Here is a 20,607-nt window from a genome sequence, read left to right as displayed (position 1 = left end):
GTTTTTCTTGTTGTTCTTGTTTTGTTGGTTTTTTTGTTTTTTTTCATGTTCGACTTGGTCTTGTTTTGGCTTATTTGGTTCTGTCAGCACCTATATAACAGTTGACATGATCGGGATTGTACCTCACATTCAGCAAGCGTGAGGGCTGAGACCACCCTTGAATGGGACAAAAGCAATCAAGACCCAACTACAACAATAGGGCTCGCACAACCCCACACAAGGGACATTCCTAGAGCACTCAGCTCAGAAGATCAAGGAGACTACACTACTGGGTCTCACAAGAAGGCCACTTCATCAAGACTGGGAGGCATAGCAATCCTATCCAATACAAAGAAACAAACACAAAGAAACAGCAAAAATAGGGAAACAAAGAAACAGGCCTCTAAATGAAATAACAGGAAGAATCTCCAGAAAAAGAACTAAATGAAATGGATGCAAGCAATTTATCAAAAACAGAGTATAAACTAATGGATTTTAGAATGCTCAGCAGCATGAAAAACAAACTAGAAACCATGAAAAAGAACCAGTCTGAAATGAAGAATGAAATAGCTGAAATAAAGAATACACTGGAAGGAATTAACAATAGGTTAGAAGAAGCAGGTGATCGAATCAGTGAATTAGAAGACAAGATAGAAAAATATCACTCAATCAGAGCAGCAAAAAGGAAAAATATCTAAAAAGCATGAGAACAGTTTAAGGGAACTTTGGAACATCATAAAATGGAACAACATAACATCATAGGGGTTGCAGAGGGAGAAGAAAGTGAGCAAGGGATAGAGAAACTGTTTAAAGAAATAATGACAGAAAACTTTCCTAACATAATGAATGAAAAAGTCACCCAAGTTCCAGAAGCACAGAGAGTCCCAAGCTAGATGAACTCAGAGAGACACAAGTCAAGACATATCATAATTAAAATGGCAAATGTTAAAGACAAAGAGAGAATCTTAAGGGCAGCAAGGTACAGTCAGTTACCTACAAGGAAGCTCCCATAGGCTGTCAGCTGATTCCTCAACAGAAACATTACAGGCCAGAAGAGAATGGCATGGTGTTTTTAAAGTAATGAAAAGCAAAAATCTGAAATAAAAACTACTCTCTCTAGCAAAGCTATCATTCAAAATTGAAGGTGAAATAAAGACCTTCCCAGACCAAAAAAAAAAAAAAAAAAAAAAAGCTAGAGCTCATTACTGCCAAACCAGCACTGCAAGAAATGTTAAAGTGATGGCTGTAAGAAGAAATAGAGTAACATAGGCATAAAAAATAAAAAAATGGGACTAAATAAGTACCTATCAATAATAACCTTAAATGTAAATTGATTAAGTGCTCCAATCAAAAGACATAGGGTAGCTGAATGGATAAGAAAACATGATCCAAATACATGCTGTCTACAAGAGACCCACCTCAGAACAAAAGTCACACAGGATGAAAGTGGAAGAATAGAAAAGAATTTTCCAAGCAAATGGAAAGGGGGAAAAAGCAGGGATAGCAATACTTATGTATGACAAAATAGACTACAAAACAAAGGCCATAATGAGACAAAGATCCCTGTATAATACTAAAGGGATCAATCCAACAAAAGGATATAATCCTGATAAACATATACACACCCAATATAAGCACACCTAAATATATTTATAAAACTATTGGAGGACTTTAAGGAAGAGTTCAATAGCAGTCATAGTAGGGGACTTATCACCCCACTGACATCACTGGATAGGCCTTCCAGACAAAAAATCAACACTGAAACAGCAACTTTAAACAACACACTGGTTCAGATAGATTAATCGACATTTACAGAACACCCCAAAACTTCAGAAAATACATTCTTCTCATGTGCACATGGGATATTCTCAAAGATAGACCACATGTCAGGACACAAAATAAGTCTCTACAAGTTGAAGATGATTGAAATCACATCAAGCATTTTCTCAGGTCACAATGATATGAAACTAGAAATCAACTGCAATAAAAACACTCAAAAACATTCAAACACATGGCGGCTAAATAACATGGTATTCATCAATGAACGGTTTACCAATGAAATCAAGGAAGTAATCAAAAACTTCCTGGAAACAAATGAAAATGAACACACAACAACCCAAAATCTATGGGACACAGCAAAAGCAGAACATATAGGGAAGTTCGTAGCATTACAGGCCTACCTCAAAAAGCAAGAAAAATCTCAAATCAACTAACCCTACAACTAAAAGAACTAGAAAGAGAACAACAAGAAAAGCTCAGAGTAAGTAGAAGGAAGGAAATAGTAAAGATCAAAGGGAAAGTAAATGACATAGAGACCAAAAAAAGAACAATACAAAAGACCAATGAAACCAAGAGCTGGTTCTTTGAAAAGATAAACAAGATCAGGCAATTGCTTATAAAGTAAAACATATACTTAATTTACTACCCAGTAGCTTCACTCCTAGGTTTTCACCAGAGATAAACAAATTGTGTTGTAGTCATAGGATAGAATACCATTCAACAATAGAAAGGAATAATCTACTGATACTCAAAAGAACAGATACTGTTTGATTGATATGAAATGATATTGTATTCTAGAACAAGCAAAACTAACTTATAGTGATTGGAAGCATCAGTGATTACCTGGGGCCAGGGGTGAGGGGTAGGGATTGACTGTAAAAGAGGAGGAGAGAACTTTTTGAAGCAATGTTATGGTTCTATATTTTCTTGAAATATATCCCAGGCTTATTTTAATCAGTTTTGGTAAGATTACAGAGAAACAACTGCCTTTGAAAGAAGAATCCATTATTTATAGTTCCCAAGAGGAAGGAACATGCCATAAATTCAAGGCCACATGGGGAAGTTCCAGGGTTAGTCAGGAGGCAAGGAGCCTTGGGAAAGCACGGCCTAGAGCCTTTACTCTGGTTTCCCTGGGAAGGGCAAGGCAGAGCAAGACAGTTTAGAACTGGCTACTTTGAATGATTTCAATGGCTTCAGGCGTAGGATGGTCCTAATTGTTCAGTGCCTGGCCCTGGGGTAATGATCTAACCCAGGGGAAATACTGAGTTGCTGTATGAGAGCTGGACAAAGGAGATAATTGGAGATACGGATTTGGGATTAGTTGGCTTGCATCTGAAAGCTGCTCTCACAGGGGAGTTGGTTGTTTGCTATCTGTAGAATTAGCTAGCCCTGGAAGGGGCACTCTGTCTAACCAACCAGTCTCCTAATATGTCAAAACAGCATAAAATATAGAAGAAAAAAGAATGTGATTACTACATAGGTGTATATGTTTGTATAAAATTATACCTCAGTAAAGTTGATTTGAAAAGGAAAAAATATAGTGAAATATAATGGGCACATGAAATTACTCCTCATGAGGAAAATTCATGCTCAAGTGCATAAAAAATTTTAAAATAATACCCAAGTGTATAAAAGGACAAGAGCAGCATTGAATACTTCACAATTACAAGTTCATTTAGGCAGTTCCTTTTTTCTTTTCTGTGTCATGACCATTTTCATTTCCTTAATGCTGTATAGTAAAAGAAAAGTGGTTTTTTTCAGTTCTTTGATGTCTGGTGTTATACAATCTTTCTGAGACCTTGCTGTATTCTTAGGACTGAAGAAAAAAAAAGAAAAAAAAAGCTTCATCATCTTTTCCAGTGACAGAGATCAATATTGCAGGTAGTGTAATAGGAAATCAGTTTCATAGTTGAATATCAATAGTCATGAGAAAGTTTTTCCTTATATCCAGTTGAAATTTGCCTTCTTGTAAATTGTCTCCCTCACTAGTCTTAGGAATCTTAATTGCTCACTGGAGTTACATAGGATTCGTCTAATTCTTCTTCCAAATAATGTCTCTTCAATATTTGAAGATGACTATCTTTTCCCCTTGAATAAAAGAATTTGACAGGTTCACTCCTTTCCTAACTTCTCTAAATCACTTCTCCCTATTACTTTGTTTCCATTCTTTGTTTCACTAATTTTCCTTTAATTCTAGTATCCAGCACAAAAACATTCTGAATATATTTCCATTGACTTAGTCCACACTTGTATGTATGTTAGTGTGTGCATGAGGAAGAAAAGGGGAGGAAGGATAGGGGACAGAGGAGGATCTGTACACAGGAGAGCATGAGCATGTCTATGAATTTAGGGATTAGACATACCTGGGTAATTAATTCTACCTCATTCCCAGTAAGTAACCTTGAGCAAATTACTTAATTTCTTTGAGCCTCAGTTTCTTCATTTGAAAGATGATAACAATGCTGATTTTCATGTGAGGATAAGAGGTGTGAGTGAATTACCTTGTAGGTCTAGCACATAATAAGCCCTCAATTCAGAAGACTTACAGTATAGAATAGAGTGTAGGTGAAGCTGTCATCTGTGGACTCACCAACTCTGGTTCTAGCCTCAAGCCTAAAACCTGTGGGGCAATCACTATGCATTGCTTTAAACTCAAGAGCCACAAGCTTGTAGTGGGACCAAAACTAGAGCAAGGTGTGTGAGAAAAGCAGCTGCCCAGTGAGTGGTGGGTTAGTAGCATTATCTTAATATATAAAGAAGAGCCTGTTATAAATTACCAATGTTAATGCAGCCAAAGACTTTATTACCTTTTTTTATATTTTCATATTTCAAGTTCTCCTAGACAAATTTATTATCTTACGATGTATTTTTTTTTAATGGCATTGTGTCAGTCAGTTCATGTATGATGTGTATTTTCTAGGAAATCCTTCCCTGGAAATAGTAATCTAGATTAATGTCCACATTGCAATTCTGTGTATGGTGCCCACATACACACTCAAGAGCATGCACTTAAACACATTCACACCATGGATTGACATTAGTAAGCTTGTTGAGTATGGAGACAATGATTTTCATATATTCTGTAAGACTTTATCTAAATTTGGTTTTGGGAACCTTGGCTAGGCAGAATAACAAAGACAAGGTTATGTCTATCTTAGGTTTCCTCAACTAAAAATAAATGGAAGACTTCCATTTCCACTACCATCAAGCTTACTTCTCAAGAAACCAATTCACCTAATTTTCATTTTTAATCAACTCTGTTTAAATATGGCATATTAACTGAAATTAAAAGTAATCATATATATGATTTATAAAGCATATTGTATTAAATCTTGCTATATTGATGGCATTCATCATTTACGTTTTTAATTTTTGTTCATTTCTGTTAGAATGGACATATTCTTCTCTTTTGGATCAGTAGGAAGGAACTGGATGGATCATATGATAGGAGTATCTTTAAGAAAATGCCGAACTATTTTTCAAAGTAATTTTTTGCATTACCACCAGCATGCATAAGACTTCCAGTTCCTCTACATCCTTGCCAACACTTGATATAGTCTTTTTTATTCCATTTTAGCCATTCTGATAGGTAGATGGCACTATCTCTTTGTAATTTTAATTTACAGTTCTTTAGTAACTAGTGGATGTTAAGCATCTTTTCATGTCATTATTTGCAAGCCTTATCTTTGTTGGTGAAGTATTTCTTCAGATCTTTTGCCCATTTTAAAAATTGCATTTTTTGTTTCCTTATTACTGAGTTTTAAGAGTGTTCTGGGTATAATTTCTTATTATATTTATTGTATGCAATTATTTTCTCCCACTGTGTGGCTTGTCTTTTCATTCTCTTAACAGTATCTTTTGAAGAGCAGAAGTTTTTAATTTTGGAGTCCAGATTATTAGTTATTTTATGGATTATGTTTTAGATGTTCTATGTAAGATATTTTTGCCTGGTATAAGGCCATAATGTTTCCTTACAGAAATTTTGTAGTTTTAGCTGTTACATGTAAGTGTATGATACCTTTTGGGTTTGTTTGTTGTTGTTTGCATATGGATATCCAGTACTCCTAGAACCATTTATTAAAGTGACTATTCTTTGTTTATTGCTGATTTCCCTTTATAACTTCATGAAAAATCAGTGGGCCATATATGTGTAGGCTTATTTCTGGACCTTCTAGTCTGTTCCATTGATCTATTTGTCTATCTTTATATCAATAGCACACTGTCTTGATAGTTATAACTTTATAGTAAGTCATGAAACTAAAGTAGTATTATTCTTTAACTTTTTCCTTTTTTAAAAAGTGATTTTGGCTATTCTAAGTTTTTTGAATTTCCATGTGAATTAAGAATGAATTGGTGCCCAGCCAGCATGGCTCAGCAGTTGAGCATCGACCTAGGATCCAGGAGATTGCCGTTGGATTCCCAGTCAGGGCTCATGCCCTGGTTGTGGTCTCGATCTCCTGTTGGGGACATGCAGGAGGCAGCCAATCAATGACTCTCATCATTGGTGTTTGTATCTCTCTTTCCCTCTCCCTTCCTCTCTCTGAAATCAATAAAAACATATTTTTTAAAAAAGAATAAATTGGTTCATTTCTACAAAATGTATACTGAGATTTTAACTAGGATTACATTGAACCTATAAATCTAGTATTGCCTGACCGGGCATGGCTCAGCAGTTGAGCATCAACCTAGGATCCAGGAGATTGCCGTTGTTCCGGGTCAGGACACATGCCCGGGTTGTGGGCTCGATCCCCAGCAGGGGGCATGCAGGATCTCTCCCCCTCTCCCTTCCTCTCTCTGAAATCAATAAAGATATATTAAAATAAATAAATAAATCTAGTATTTTCAGAAAATTGCCCTTTTATCACTGTTCTGACTATAAACACAACAGTATATCTCTCCATTTATGTAGCTTTAAAAAAAATTATTTCATCAGCATATTATAGTTTTTAGTGTATAGTTCTTTCACATCTTTTGTTAGATTTATTCATAATTATTTCATATTTTTAATACCGTTACAAGTAATATATTAAATTTAATTTCTAACTTATTTCAGTTTCTGATTGTTACTAGCATATGACATATAATTGATGTTTGTACATTGATCTTGTATTCTGCAGCCTTGTTAAACTCATTTATTAGTTATTTCTATAGATTGAATTTTCTACGTAATCATGCTATCTGCAAATAAAGACAGTTTATGTTTTATTTCCCAATCTGTATGCATTTTATTCATTTTTGCTTCATTGAACTGGATAGAGCTTTCAGTAAAATATTGAGAAGTGGTGATTGTGTATATTCTTCTCTTGTTTGTAAACTTAGAGGGAGGGCATTCAGTCTTTAGTATGATGTTACCTGTAGATTTCTCATAGACAGCATTTACCAGTTTGAGGAAGTTTTCTTTATTCTTAGTTTTCTAAAAGTTTAATTTTTAATCAGGAATGGATGTTAGAGTTTATCAAATACATTTTCTTTATCTATTGAAATGATCATTGAGTTTTTCTTGTTTAGTTTGTTAATATTGTGAATTACATAGACTTTGAATGTTAAATCCAGTGTGCGTTACTGGGATAACCATGCGTGGTCAGGATATGTTATATTTATGGATTTGATTTGCTAAAAATTTTATTTATAACTTTTGCATTTGTGTTATAAAGGATCTGTCTGGAGGTTTCTTTCATTCTAGTGGCATTTTGTCTAGTTTTGGTATGTGGGTAATGCTGGACTCTTAGAATTAGATATTTAGAATCTCCTCCTTTTCAATTTGTATATAATTGGTATTATTTCTTCCTTAAATATTTAGAACAAAAGAAACCATCTGGGCCCAGAGTTTTCTTTGAGGGAAGATTTTTAACTAAAAATTCAATGTTTTTGAAACACAGTGCTCACTTATTGAGTGAATTTTACTCAGTATTGCCTGGAAGCAGAAGTCATGCCTTTTAATTTTGTCTAATTTTCTATTTAAAAAAACATTTACGTTTTTAAATAGAAAAATTCATCAGTTTCTACCCTAATTGCTTCTGTCTTTGGTGTCATGTTTAGAAACACTTCTATGGAGGCTTATAAAAATATTTACCTAATTTTTTCAAGGACTTTGTTTTAATTTTGTATTCAAATAGTTTATTAATATGGAACCCCTTATTATAGGAAATTTGAAAAATAGCTAAAATGGAGGGGAAAACATCTGTAATTTCATTACGAAACACAATGCCAATGTACATATTAATATATTTCCTGTATGAGTTTTTCTGTGCCTCTGTTTCTATAGTTGTCATCCTGCTGTTTATGTCATTTAGTATGTTCATTTAATGCATTGTATCATCAACATTTTCATAATCTTCATAATCACATTTTAATGACTGAATTATAGTTCATCAAATGATTATATTGCAATTATGCTTCTTTTACTTGTATTGTTAAACATGTTAGTTATTTTTCTGAGACAGAGTATATGAAACAATGACCAGGGAGGGCTTTTTCAGGAAAATCTTCACTCTGCATGCTTGCACATTTCCCTGTCCCTATGAGGGCAGAGATGCAGATATAATCCTTCTCTCCATTCTGCTTTGCTTCCCTCTCCAGGCCCACACCAGTACATTCAGTAAATTCCTGTCTGTATAAAAATGAGAATGAGATAAAAACATTAGTTTCTTAATAGTTTAGTTCATTTCTTATTACTCATATAGTTATAAATAGAAAGACATTTTTAAGAGCTTATAATTTATTTTTTGTATGTATTAACTCGGCATCTTAATTATTTTCTAATTATTTTTTGTGCTTACTTATTTTTAGGGAAGTTACTATTCAAGTCAAATACATCATAATACAGAATTCTTCATCACTACCACCAAAAGATCAAGGTAAGAAAAAGCCACTTTTTAGGAAAATGGTAATGTGTATGTTATAGGTTTTTTTTGTTTGTTTTGCAGTGGTTTTTTTTGTTTGGTGTTTTTTTAAATATATCTTTTTTGATTTCAGAGAGAGGAAAGTGGAGGGAGAGAGAGAGAGAGAAACATCAATGATGAGAGTCATTGATCGAGCCCACAACCCAGGCATGTGCCCTGACCAGGAATCGAACCCCGATCGCCTGGATCCTAGGTCGATGCTCAACCGCTGAGCCACGCCAGGCCCGGCTGCAGTGTGTTTTTTAATCCTCACCTGAGGATATATTTACTGATTTTATAGAGAAGTGAGAGAGAAAAAGAGAAACATCAATGTGAGAGAGATACATGGATCAGTACACGCTCCAGCCAGGGATCGAACCTGCAACCTATGTATATGCCTTGATGGGAATAGAACCCACAACCCTTTGGTACAAGGATGACACTCCAATCCACTGAGCAACCCAGCCAGGGCTGTTATAGTTTTTATTGATACATTTCATGTCGCTGCCCTCTAACCATAGATGGCTTATTTCCTGGAACTAAGAACAAAAATTTTAATATACCTGAAAGTTTATTTCCTTTGGTAAATTACTTGGGTTTATATAGATTCCTGGGTTTTAAGACATTTCTCCTTTACTGAGAGTTCCTTGAGAGCAGGGCCATCTCATTTCACACAAAACTCACAGAGCTTAGCCCATTAGCTGACACTAATAGATATCAAGTGAAATTACAAAGTATTGGCTTTAGTGAAGCAGAATAATGTGTTTTAATGAGAGAATATATGTATCTATATAATTCATACACATGCATGCACACACAGGTGCGCACATGCACACACACACACACACAGAGGGAGGGGATATTTGCTTACACATTTCTTTGACCTGTTTCCTCCCATACTCACTTAAAAAGAAGTATAAGGAAAACCATTTACCCTCCATATGACTTTTAAACAGGAAATCATGATTTAACATGAGCTCCTGGACCTTTCTGAAAAGCCATTTATAGGTGGAGATAGAGTCCTTTCTGAATAAAGAATAATAAATTTTTCTCACAGTAAAGGTGAACTCTAACTTATATGAGGAACTCAAGTCTTTCCCCTGCCCCTATGTATCATCTTGGTTTGAAACCCAATTCTACCACTGAACTGCATAATCTTAGGTACACCTCTTGACCTAAGCTTTCTCATCTATAAATCTATAAAATGAAGTTAATAAGTCCTACCCCACAGGTTATATGGATACTAAAGGAGTAAATATATGTAAATCACCTAGCATATTGCTAATAGCATAGTAGGCATTTATAAGATGATGGTGGCTATCATTCTTAATGGTTGTGACTAATATCTGGGCTCGCTCTGTGTGTGGAGGCTAATGTAATCAGACAGGCACAGCTGCCTCCTGCTTGGAATGCCTACTGGCTTGAGAAGGCCAAGCATGATCCAAGGAGACCCATGGGAAGTAAACAGAGCAAACCCCGTGGCTTGGTTCTTATCCAGACATTTGGCCAAAGGGAGAGTAAGAGCTTTTGAGATTCATGCAAGATCCAGCCTGAACACTAGGGCAAGAAAGGCTATGAGAATGCCAGGGCAGGACAGTAAACCCTATCTAGAAATAAAAAGTGTGCATTTCCTGTGAGTATATTGTGGTATATATCTTTGGAAGATTTCTGCAGTTCTGGGTAACTCATCAAGGGTTTGAAAGTTCGGTGTCCTAGCTGATAGACATCCTTCATCTGAGCAAGTAAGGAGAGGTGTGACTGCTTAAAAGAAAGAATACTGGAACAAATGTCAGGGAAGCTGGGCTCCTGAACCCGATCTGCCTCCAACGAGCTATGGAACCTCAGACGAATTATTTTGCTCCTAAGCCTCAGTTTCCCTATTAGTAAAGCCAATATTACTAGACACTTTTTTTTCCAGCTCTGAAAGGTTGTGCGTCTGTGTAACTAAACAATGAGCTGCTTGGTTTCTGGCTAATACAGGGAAGTAACAAAAGCATGTCACCACTCACACTTCTTGCCTACTTTGCTTCTCACCAAGGTTGATTTTGTTTTGTTTGTGTGTCTACCTCTCTGAGCTGTTGCATAAGCTTAGTTACCTCCATTGACTTGGCCAAAATATAAAAAGTGAAGCCTAGCTAGGATTCATCAGCTCTAGTAAATTTTTCATCACTCATTTCTGAAACGAAGGATATTTAAGCCCCAAATCCAGGATTTGGCAGGGAAAAAGGTATAATAGCTAAAAGAGCTGAATTAGTCAAGTGCCTTCAGTGTCACAGTCACTCTACCTCCAACTTTATATCCTTTGTTTTATTTAATCTTAATGATAAGTTAGATATATTCTGATTTTGAAGGTTCAGGTACTTTTACCAAGCTCACCAACTGTTAAGTGACTTAACTAAGATTTGATAGGTCTAAGGATCTATCAAAATCCAAAACTCACTCTTTGTCCCCTGTGTCACACTGTAAATTTATAAAGAATATTTATAATCTATTTTTAGATCATTTCCCTTTTTCTTCTCTGATCAAACATATTGCGCTTAATTACATATATGAATATTTAAAACCATTTTAAATCAAATTAGGCAGAAATTAGAATTTATATCATGGAAAATTATATAAGTAAGGAAAAACAGTATAGTATATATTAGGCCTAAGAATTCCCCAATTCTTCATTAATTTACTCATTAATCTGTTCAAATGCTTTCTCTGTGGCCTGGATTCTATTAACATTTTTAACAAAGAAAAATACCAGACTTTTAAATTATGATTTTGTTTATATTTCTGTCATGACATATAATCATTTATGCAACATGAGAAGTTTGCTCGGTGCGTGTCATTTATTAATTAAATGCTGAGTTATTTATTTGACAAACTGTTGATGGCTATCTATAAATTATGGTACTTTTGAATTTTAGACTTGTAAATACACACACATATTATACACATTAATGCATGAAATTCAGGTAGGACATCACCAGCAGAATTGCAAGGCTTAACAAAATCCACTGCATCACATACTGTCTCCGAATAAAATATCATATTGTAGAAGCAGATTGAATGATCACCAAGGAAATACTTACCAGGAGCTATGTCGGATGCTCTGAGGGATCCAAAGATAAATCAGGCAAGAGCCTGTGCTTCTACAAAACACAGAATTCTATTAGAACAGCGGACATGTATGTAATTAATTAGAATAAAGCTTGGCAAATACTGTATTAGAACTGAGTATGACATAGTTTGAGAATCTGAATGAAGGGACTATTGGTTAAGCCAGACTTTTGAAGCTGGTCAGGAAACCACATAGCAGAGAGGAGATGACCTTTGCTCAGTACATTAACACATGTAGAATTCAAGCCAATGGAGTTTAGGAGTCAAGGGATATGAGTTTGAAGCTAGGAAACAACTAGAGGAATAACTAATTACAAATTCTAGTGCCTTCTATTTAAATGTTTTCTAATTTTGGATAAAGACATTTAATGTTATAATATCAGTCTAATAAAAGTTTATACTATATTAAAAGCTTTCCATTATAATTTAGTGTTATTGTTATTACTTTCTTTGTGAAAGTATTCCTTATAGACTCTTTAAAAGTTCATTGGACTTATTTTGTTACAATTTTCTATCTTCTCATGCACTCAGGATTTGGGGACAGGATTCATGGTTTTCCCATAACTTCCCTTTTTTATTTTCCAATGATAAGCTAATAGAAATATAAAGGGCAGGTATTTTGTGTTGGAAAATAGCAAATTTTAACAAGTGATAAACCATGTTTTTGAGGGAAAAATAGTTATGAAAACAACATGATAAGGCCAACTACAGTTGTAACTTCCACTTTAAATTTGTTGAAGGAAAAGACAAAACCACAACAGTGATTGGAAAATGCAAATGAATTTATTTACTTGACAGATAAGGAAAAGCACAAGTGAGCAACTTTGCCACATGCTTCTGTGACAGGAACAGTTATGTTTTTTATGTGCTAGAAAGACGTTCACTGTGGCTATGCTAATTAAGGATTGAAGTTTGCACCTTGGAGAAAGCAGGATGAATTTTAATTCCCCGCACAGTTGGTTAAAACAGGTCCCACTGTTCATTGTCGGGAGTGAGCCTTCATTTCAGTCCAGGGAGGGCCTGTTTTACTGGAGTTATTCAAAATTCTTAGTCATTTGCCAGCTTCACAGTCGAGTTTTTCCATTTACTAGGCAAGTCTGCAGCAGGTGGAAAGGTCTTCTTATACAGGTCTTTTAACACTTCTCATCTCTGTCGTAACATTTGTATTGTTTAAACATAGTTTTCAAATTGTGAGTGCTATTTTTATTCAATGAAGTAATAATAAATGGGGGTCAGGAGACAGCAGATGCATTGAGGCAAGACCCTGGTTTTTTTTTTAATCCTCACCCAAAGATGGGTTTTTATTGATTTTTAGAGAGAGAGGAAGGGAGGGGGGAGAGAGAGAGAAACATTGATGTGAGAGAGAAACATTGATCGGTTGCCTCTCATATGCACCCCGACTGAGGATCGAACCCGCAACCTAGGTATGTGCCCTGACCAGGAATAGAACCCGCAGCCTTTTGGTGCACAGACGACGCTCCCACCAGCTGAGCCACCTGGCCAGGGCAAGACACAGTGACCTTCAGGACCACCTTCAAAACCACACAGTTCTCCAAATATGCATTCACTGTACAACTCCTACTAATTTTAAAACCTGAACATTATTTACCAGTGAAATCATAGCCATTACTGTTTATCATGTAAATTCAGATTAGGATTTTTTTAAAAACGAGCAAACAAAAAAACCCCTGGATTTTCTGATTCAAGACAATGCTTTTCAAATAATATGGCAGAGCCAAAAATATATTCTTATGTCTTAAAGACATAGAAATACGTACTGTATCTTAAGTACATTAACATTTTGGTATTAGTGAATATAGCGTTTCGGAACTCAAGTAAAGAAAGTTTGGGATAGCTAGTTAATTGATTTTTTTTAAGTTTAGAAAAATGACCTTAATTATTTTAGATCCTTAGTATCAATTGGGTTTTTTATAAAATTCTTAATCAGTTTTCTGTATTTGGAAAGCTTTAAATCACCCTGGCATGTAGCGGGTTATCAAACGCATATTAAATTTTGTTGAAAATGCGTTAAACTCTCAGACATTTTTTAAAAAATCATATTACTTAGATGCTGTGAAAACATTTTAATCTTTGTTTTTTGATGAAACACCAAGCTGTAGTTCTCATGTCTATGTGTTTATTTAACAAATATTTATTGTCTTTGGAGAGGCAAGGAGCAAAGGACAAAGGGAAAATAAGAAAACCAAACTAAGCTCTACTCTCTTATAGCTCAATTCAAATTAATAAAACTGAGCTACCTATAAGCAGAGTTTACCTTTTATGATTTAACCTAAAAACGGTTTATATTGTGTTATCCAACTACAGTTCAGTTTTCAAACATGGTATTAGAGCTTTTTCTTAAGCTTCTTTCCTATTTGTTCTTCCCCCTCTCTCCTCTCATTCTGGCAAAAGAATGCTAAGCTAAGAGCTGGACAGCGAGCTCTGGCTATCCTTCTGCCCTTCTTTTGAGGCTCTGTGACCTTGGCTAAATCAGTGAGCCTCAGTGCCTTCTTCTTTCAAAGGGGGATAATAGGTCTTGCCCTGAAGCAGTCAAATGAGATAAGGTACAGTTGGTTCTCCTCATTCACATTAGTTGCCACAAACGCTGAATTAGCTAATATAAAAAATTCTATAAAATCACCACAAACACTGAATTAGTGAATACTGAACCATTGCTCCTAAGGGAAATACAGGGTTAGATTCCTGCGAGCCTCTGGTCACAGTACAATATTTTCATCAACTATCAATACAGAACCTAGTTTTTATGTGTGTTTCAGTTTAAAGACACCTCATTTAATATATGTTGTTCATTACATTGAACTCACAGACAGAATTATAACTCATAACTGGACAAAGCTTATCTAACATATGTATTTTCTTCAAAAGGCACATTATGCTTAGAAATACCTGGACAGTGTGTCACACTATTCTTGAGGGCTATTTTAAGCAGTGAAATTACAAAATGAAAAAAATGTGAAAAATATGCCACTAAATGGACCACGAAAAGGACGACACTTGTTTATAGCATGAGAGCTGAAACAGGGCAGAGCATCCATCCACCACTGCTGAGAACATGCACATCAGGTGACTCACATTTTTTGCCTGTACGTATCTAAAGCTGACCACAAAAATGCCACCGGTATGGATTTTGGGATTGCAAATAAATTTAGGCAAACAGGTGAATTTGCAAATATGGAATCTGTGAATAATGCAGATCAACTGTGTGCGAATGCACCTTGTGAACTCTATTAAAGAGCAATATAAATCGCAGAGTAATTTGCAGAATAAAAGTTATTTGGGGTAACATTTAACTCAGAATAACTTTATGTAAAGTTAATATTATCAATGTCAAGTTAATAAAATAATAAATGTGTTATTTTGAAAGTGACCACAAGCCCTTAGCTCAGTAAAGCTACAAAGACAACTATTATTGCAAATTCCTTGGCTCTTTAGCCTTCACATTTAATGCAGAGTAGCAAGGACAACCACTATAATTTGATGTTTTGCGTTCAGTGGTTAACATGGCTTTGTGACCTCATTTCTGGGGGAAAAACATTCCCTATGTATTACCAAAATATTATGTTTTCAAATATGTGACATTCATATGGAAACATTTTGATCTTAACTAGTGGTGTAAATGCTGTTCTTGGATTTTTGGTACCGTTTTATGTTGCAGACCAAGTACAAATTGACATTTTTCAAGCTGGTTTTGGTTAACTCCTTAATGTGGAAATTGGAACTTTCCAATGCAATAACCTCTGCAAAATACCACTATGGATTATTAGTATGTTATGCTGTTGACAGAAGTACAAATGGAAAGCACACACATACCTATAGAAATTTCCTTGTAAAACAAAATGGAAATTACCTGGGTGGCCTAAAAGAGCTTTATACTGGAAGTTATTTTCCTATTTTGAGATAAAATACTAGAGTTTGGAATATTCTTATTAGGAATTCAGATTATGAGTATGTTTGTCCTTTGAAGTAGCCATATTTCCACCGCTTAAAAAGCAGACTACTAATCAGGTAGCCTGCTTGGGCATGTATCAATGTCAGTGTGGCCATTTGGCAGCAGAGTCTCTCAGAAACTCCAATTAACCATGTAAATATATTTCATAGCATCACATCTCACTTTGTCAGACCCCTGCTGCCTTTATATTATTAACATAATGCAGGTGCAAATAACATTTAAGCACTTTGATAGAAAGCAGTTGGAGACATTTCACTGTGGGCACAACACTTTCCCATTGTATACATCTGTTCAAATAATGTATCCAGCCCCAGTGACATGAGCACAAGGATGGAAACATTTGCCGCTGAGACCACTTGCCATAGAGCAGATGCTTATATCTTTATTTAGGCAGATGGTTGGTGTGATGGGTTGAGCAGGAATAAAAGCAAAGAAGTTTGACGGGTGTTTAGAATGTTATGCAAGCCAAAAATATAGGTTAGGCATTTTATGTTTATAAAAGCCTATACTACTAGGAATAGAAATTAATAAATCTGGTGGTACTTTTAATAGAGTAAACAGATTGTTCTTGTCTTTACATTAATTGGCACGAAAATCCTAAAAACGTTTACCAAAATTCCAACATCAACTTACACTAGAAACAGCAACTTATGATTATTTTGGTTTTGATTAAATAATTTAAAATGATTTTGAATGCATGTTAATAATAGTTTTCTAAAAATAGTACTCTATTTTAAAAAAGCAAAAACGATTGCAGTATATACAATACTGCCAGGAGCATCTTGTTATCTTCTTAAAATTGAGGGAAAAATAAAAATGCCATTAATTTAAATATAATTTATGAGACATTTCATAAATATAAATTCAAATTAAGTAAAATAAATATCTGAAGCATTACATATTTATAAGATTTTTGTCAAGCATTTTATTATTTAATCTGTATTCTAACATTTCCCACTGGTGACATTTTAATTATAATTACCTTTATGAACTTTATTTTCAAGACTCTGTCCTATGGAACTGACATATCATATTCTCAAGAGAAAAAACATGTGAAAGAAACAAATCTTACCAAAAAAAGACATTTCCAGATTTTATTTTCTATTGTCATTCACACACACAGCAAAAAATAATAGAATCTCAAAAGAGCTGGGATATTTGATTTCATCTAGTTCAATTCTCAAATTGATTTTTGTTTCAGGACCCCTTTACAGTCTTAAAAATTATTGAGGACTCTAAAGAATATTTGTCTGTGTCAGTTATATCTGTTGGTATTTACCATATTTGAGATTATAAACTGAAAAATATGATGTAAGTAGCTATTTTCTAAACCAAAAGAAATAATGAGAAGACTGGCATTGACTTATGTTTTTTGAAAATATCTTTTCAAAATGGTTGAAAATGGTTGAAGTCTCATATCTAGTCCTGCATTCAGTATGTTGTTCTATGTTGTTTATGTTGAAATATTTGGGGAGAAAAACTTCATAGTTGCAGGAAAGAGAATATTTTAATAGCCTTTTCAGATAATTGTGAGTATTTTTCTTCGATACTACACCAAAATGTGTCAGATAACTATAAATGTCTTTAATAGAATCAGGTAACTTTTTAAAGTTTATTTGAAGCCATGTCAATGTCCTTCTCGTATTCTGTTACATTTTGGTCTTGCAGTGCCCAAATGAGTCTTTCCCCCATCCATGTAACATAAGGCATTGGTCATTTAGAAAACATTAGTGCACTGAGTTATACAAATCTTCTATATATACAGCAGGTCCCCGAATAATGTCATTTCATTCAATGCCCCTTCGTTATCATGTTGATGAGGAAAAAATCTATCCCAGCCTGGGCCTCTGCCTGTGTGGAGTTGGCATGTTCCCCCGTGTCTGTGGGGGTTTTCTCCAGGTGCTCCGGCTTCCTCCCACATCCCAAGTGAGGTTAGTTGGCATGTCTCCAGTCTGAGTGTGTGTGTGTGTGTGTGTGTGTGTGTGTGCACCCTTTGATGGAAAGGTGTCCTGCCCCAGGTCAGGTCCCACCTTGCACCCTGAGCTGCTGGGACGGCGCTGGCCACTCAGGATTCTGAACTGGAGTAAGTGGGTTGGAAAAGAATTCTCTTACTTGTTTTCATTCATCTTTTTTAAATGTATGTATAGCTCACATTTATTTCAGTGTTTAACATTAGAAGTGTTCAGGATCTTTATTTAGCAGTTTGGTGATGTTTTTGTGATGAGAAATATGCCATATGAATTTAGCTTGTTTCTATTAATTAACCTGTGATAAAACTGCTTTTGTTATGTGTCTTTTCCCTTAAAGTTATTGTTTCCGAGAATCTGCAGACAGCATTCAGTAAGGACTTACTGTACATCATTTTATACAACATTGTAAAAATCATATTGTTAATGTAACAAGAGCCTGACCTGAAAGATCTTTAAGTGTTGGGAAGGAAGCTTCAAGCTCCTGGTGATGAACTCAATCAAGTTTTTCAAAGTTCTAATTGCCACTTGCAGGAATGATTTTTATCAATGACAACGGTTACTTGTAGTGATAAGCTTCATTCATTCACTTCTGAGAAAATGTCTGCCCATTACTCAAATCTGAATATGTTCTTTCAACCTTCTGTCAGAAGCTTTTTTAAGTAAAAATGGTATTCCATGAAAACAGCAGCCGTTCAGCCTTGCAACACCGTCGCACAAGCGCTTTTCCCCGAGGCAGCCGTCATGCTTCAGTGTGCGGCACACGTGCCCTAAGAGTGTGAATTTCAAAAAGGCTCCAGAATTTCAAAAAGGCATGTCAGCATCACAGTTTATTAAAATGCTGTACCGCCTTTTTGTTGTTCTGCTGAGAAAATGTGACTGCTTGAACACGTGCTGCCCCGCCTTAATTCAGGCTAAGGGGCCAGAGCAGTTTTACCCAGTTCTCCTTTGTCCCATCAGTGCAACACCTGCAAAGATCAACACAGTGGAAAAGGCAATGACATCTTATTTTGACATCAAAGGGAGTGTTGGGAGGTCCACAAGGTGTGCAAACCACAGTTTGAGAAACAATGATTCAGGGTCATCCTCTCTTGTTAAAGGGAGAAACTAAGGCCAATAAGGATTATTGTCTTGCTCAGACTCATTCATAGTAGATGGAAGAACGAAAGCCACCTCTGCTCTCTTTCTTACATGTAATGCAATTTGTCTCATTTTCACTGAGAAGGCCTCCTAAAAAAGAAAAAGCCCCCAGATCCAAACCATAGGCCACAGCACTGAATGGGCAAGGAGTTGCCACAAGGAATTAAGAATTAATTTCAGCATTTTTAAACTTTTTCATTCAGTCCTAATGTTCTTCAGTGACCTCAGTTTTAGAAGCAGATAGCATACGATTAGAAAATATCTAGGAAATTTTTATTATTTCTAAAATTATAAAAGGCCTTAGTAATTATTTTTTTCTTCACTTTTTCTCATTATAAAAAAAACTTCTTTATCAGTACTTTAAAGTGTTGTGAATTTATTGTGTAATTGTTACTTTAAAAGAGTTCCATTTTGGTGTAAGTCTGATTTGTTCATCAGAAGCTCTGTAAAAGAAGCCATCCTGTTACAAGCCTGGCTTGTAACACATTGGACATTGTGAAGGGAATCACTCTGTAAATTTTTTTAACTACCTCCCTAGCAGCTATGCTCTACGTTCCTGTTAGAAAAAACAAGCTCACTCTCTCTCCTGATAGTTATACTCTGATTGGAAAAGGTTAGTCAAAACGGCCGTTATTTTATCAACACAGAGATGAGTTATGTGTCACCAGCCATTGGAGGAGACTGACATAAACAGATAAATTGCATAATGCCGTAGTAAGTCCAGTGTATTGGAATGGAAGGAGAACAGCCTTGGTGCCAGACAGACCTGGATTCAGATCCAACTCACACTTACCAGCTTTGTGGCCTTGCAAGAAATACTCAGTTTCTTTATCTATGAACTGAAGATGTTAATATCAAGAGCTCATAGAGGATTAAGTGAGATAATAAGTTAAGCACTCAATCTGACTCCTGGCAGAAGGACATTTTAGCACTTCGTAACAGAATTCAAGGGTTTAGAGGTTGAAAGGAAAATAAGTTGATGAGAAGAGATGGGGAACATATACACTACCTACAATAAGTAGCTTTGTTCATGAAGAAATGAAAGGAGATAGGGCAGTAGTTTGAAGAGGAAACAAGAGTCCAAGAACTCTTAATTGTTGTTTTGGTTTTTATTTTTGTGTGTTCAGGAAAAAGCATGACAGTATTGCTGAAAGTTAATAGTTCACTCATTTAGTAACTAACATGCTGTGTGTCTGCCTTGTACCAAACACTGATCTACGCACTGAGGTCCTGGCAGCAAACAAAACAAGCCTCTGCTTTCTTGGTGCTTGTATTTTAGTGGAAGGAAGACGGGTTAATATAACCTCATTATAAAGGTAAGTGCCATGAAAGACAGTTAAAGTTGAGAAAGGATTCAGCCCATGATCGTATGAGGCTGAGCAGCTGCTTTTGGATAGGTTGGTCAAGGAAGGCCTCCATAATCTGTGGAGCTCGCCAATGGTGTGGGATCCCTGAGGCAGCGCAAGGGGCCTGGAGAGAAGTGTGGGGTGCAGAACAGGTTTGGAAATGCTCCATTATTCTAATATGCACTTTTTTTCACATACAAAAATATTTCAGGACTTGAGGTGGATGAGTTGTATATTTAGAGAGAGAGTGCTTCTCCCTTCTTTCCCTCTGCCCCAGAAAAGGTAAAGTTATTTGTGTTGTATAATGAAATAAGAGCGTTTAGAAGTAGAAGGAAGGGATGGTGAATGAGTTCCTACTTGATGACCTCTTTTCTCCATGAGGTCTTAAACCCTTCAGGCTTCTATACCGAAGTACCATAGTCTGAGTGGCTTACAAA

General features: G+C 35.6%; 1 protein-coding gene across 1 annotated transcript in view; it reads left to right on the top strand.

Moving 5' to 3' along the window:
- The window catches only part of ZNF438 (zinc finger protein 438), a 195,991-nt gene that overhangs the window by 158,761 nt on the left and 16,623 nt on the right, over positions 1-20,607 (top strand). Inside the window, 1 exon segment of the mRNA XM_087815417.1 lies at positions 8,548-8,615. The gene's annotated coding sequence lies outside the window, so the exon portion shown is untranslated.

Source organism: Miniopterus natalensis, chromosome 1 (assembly GCF_054644295.1).
Source record: "Miniopterus natalensis isolate mMinNat1 chromosome 1, mMinNat1.hap1, whole genome shotgun sequence".
Classification (NCBI taxonomy): domain Eukaryota; kingdom Metazoa; phylum Chordata; class Mammalia; order Chiroptera; family Miniopteridae; genus Miniopterus; species Miniopterus natalensis.
The sequence above is the reverse complement of the archived record's forward strand: the minus strand, read 5'-3'. Positions and strand labels throughout refer to the sequence as shown.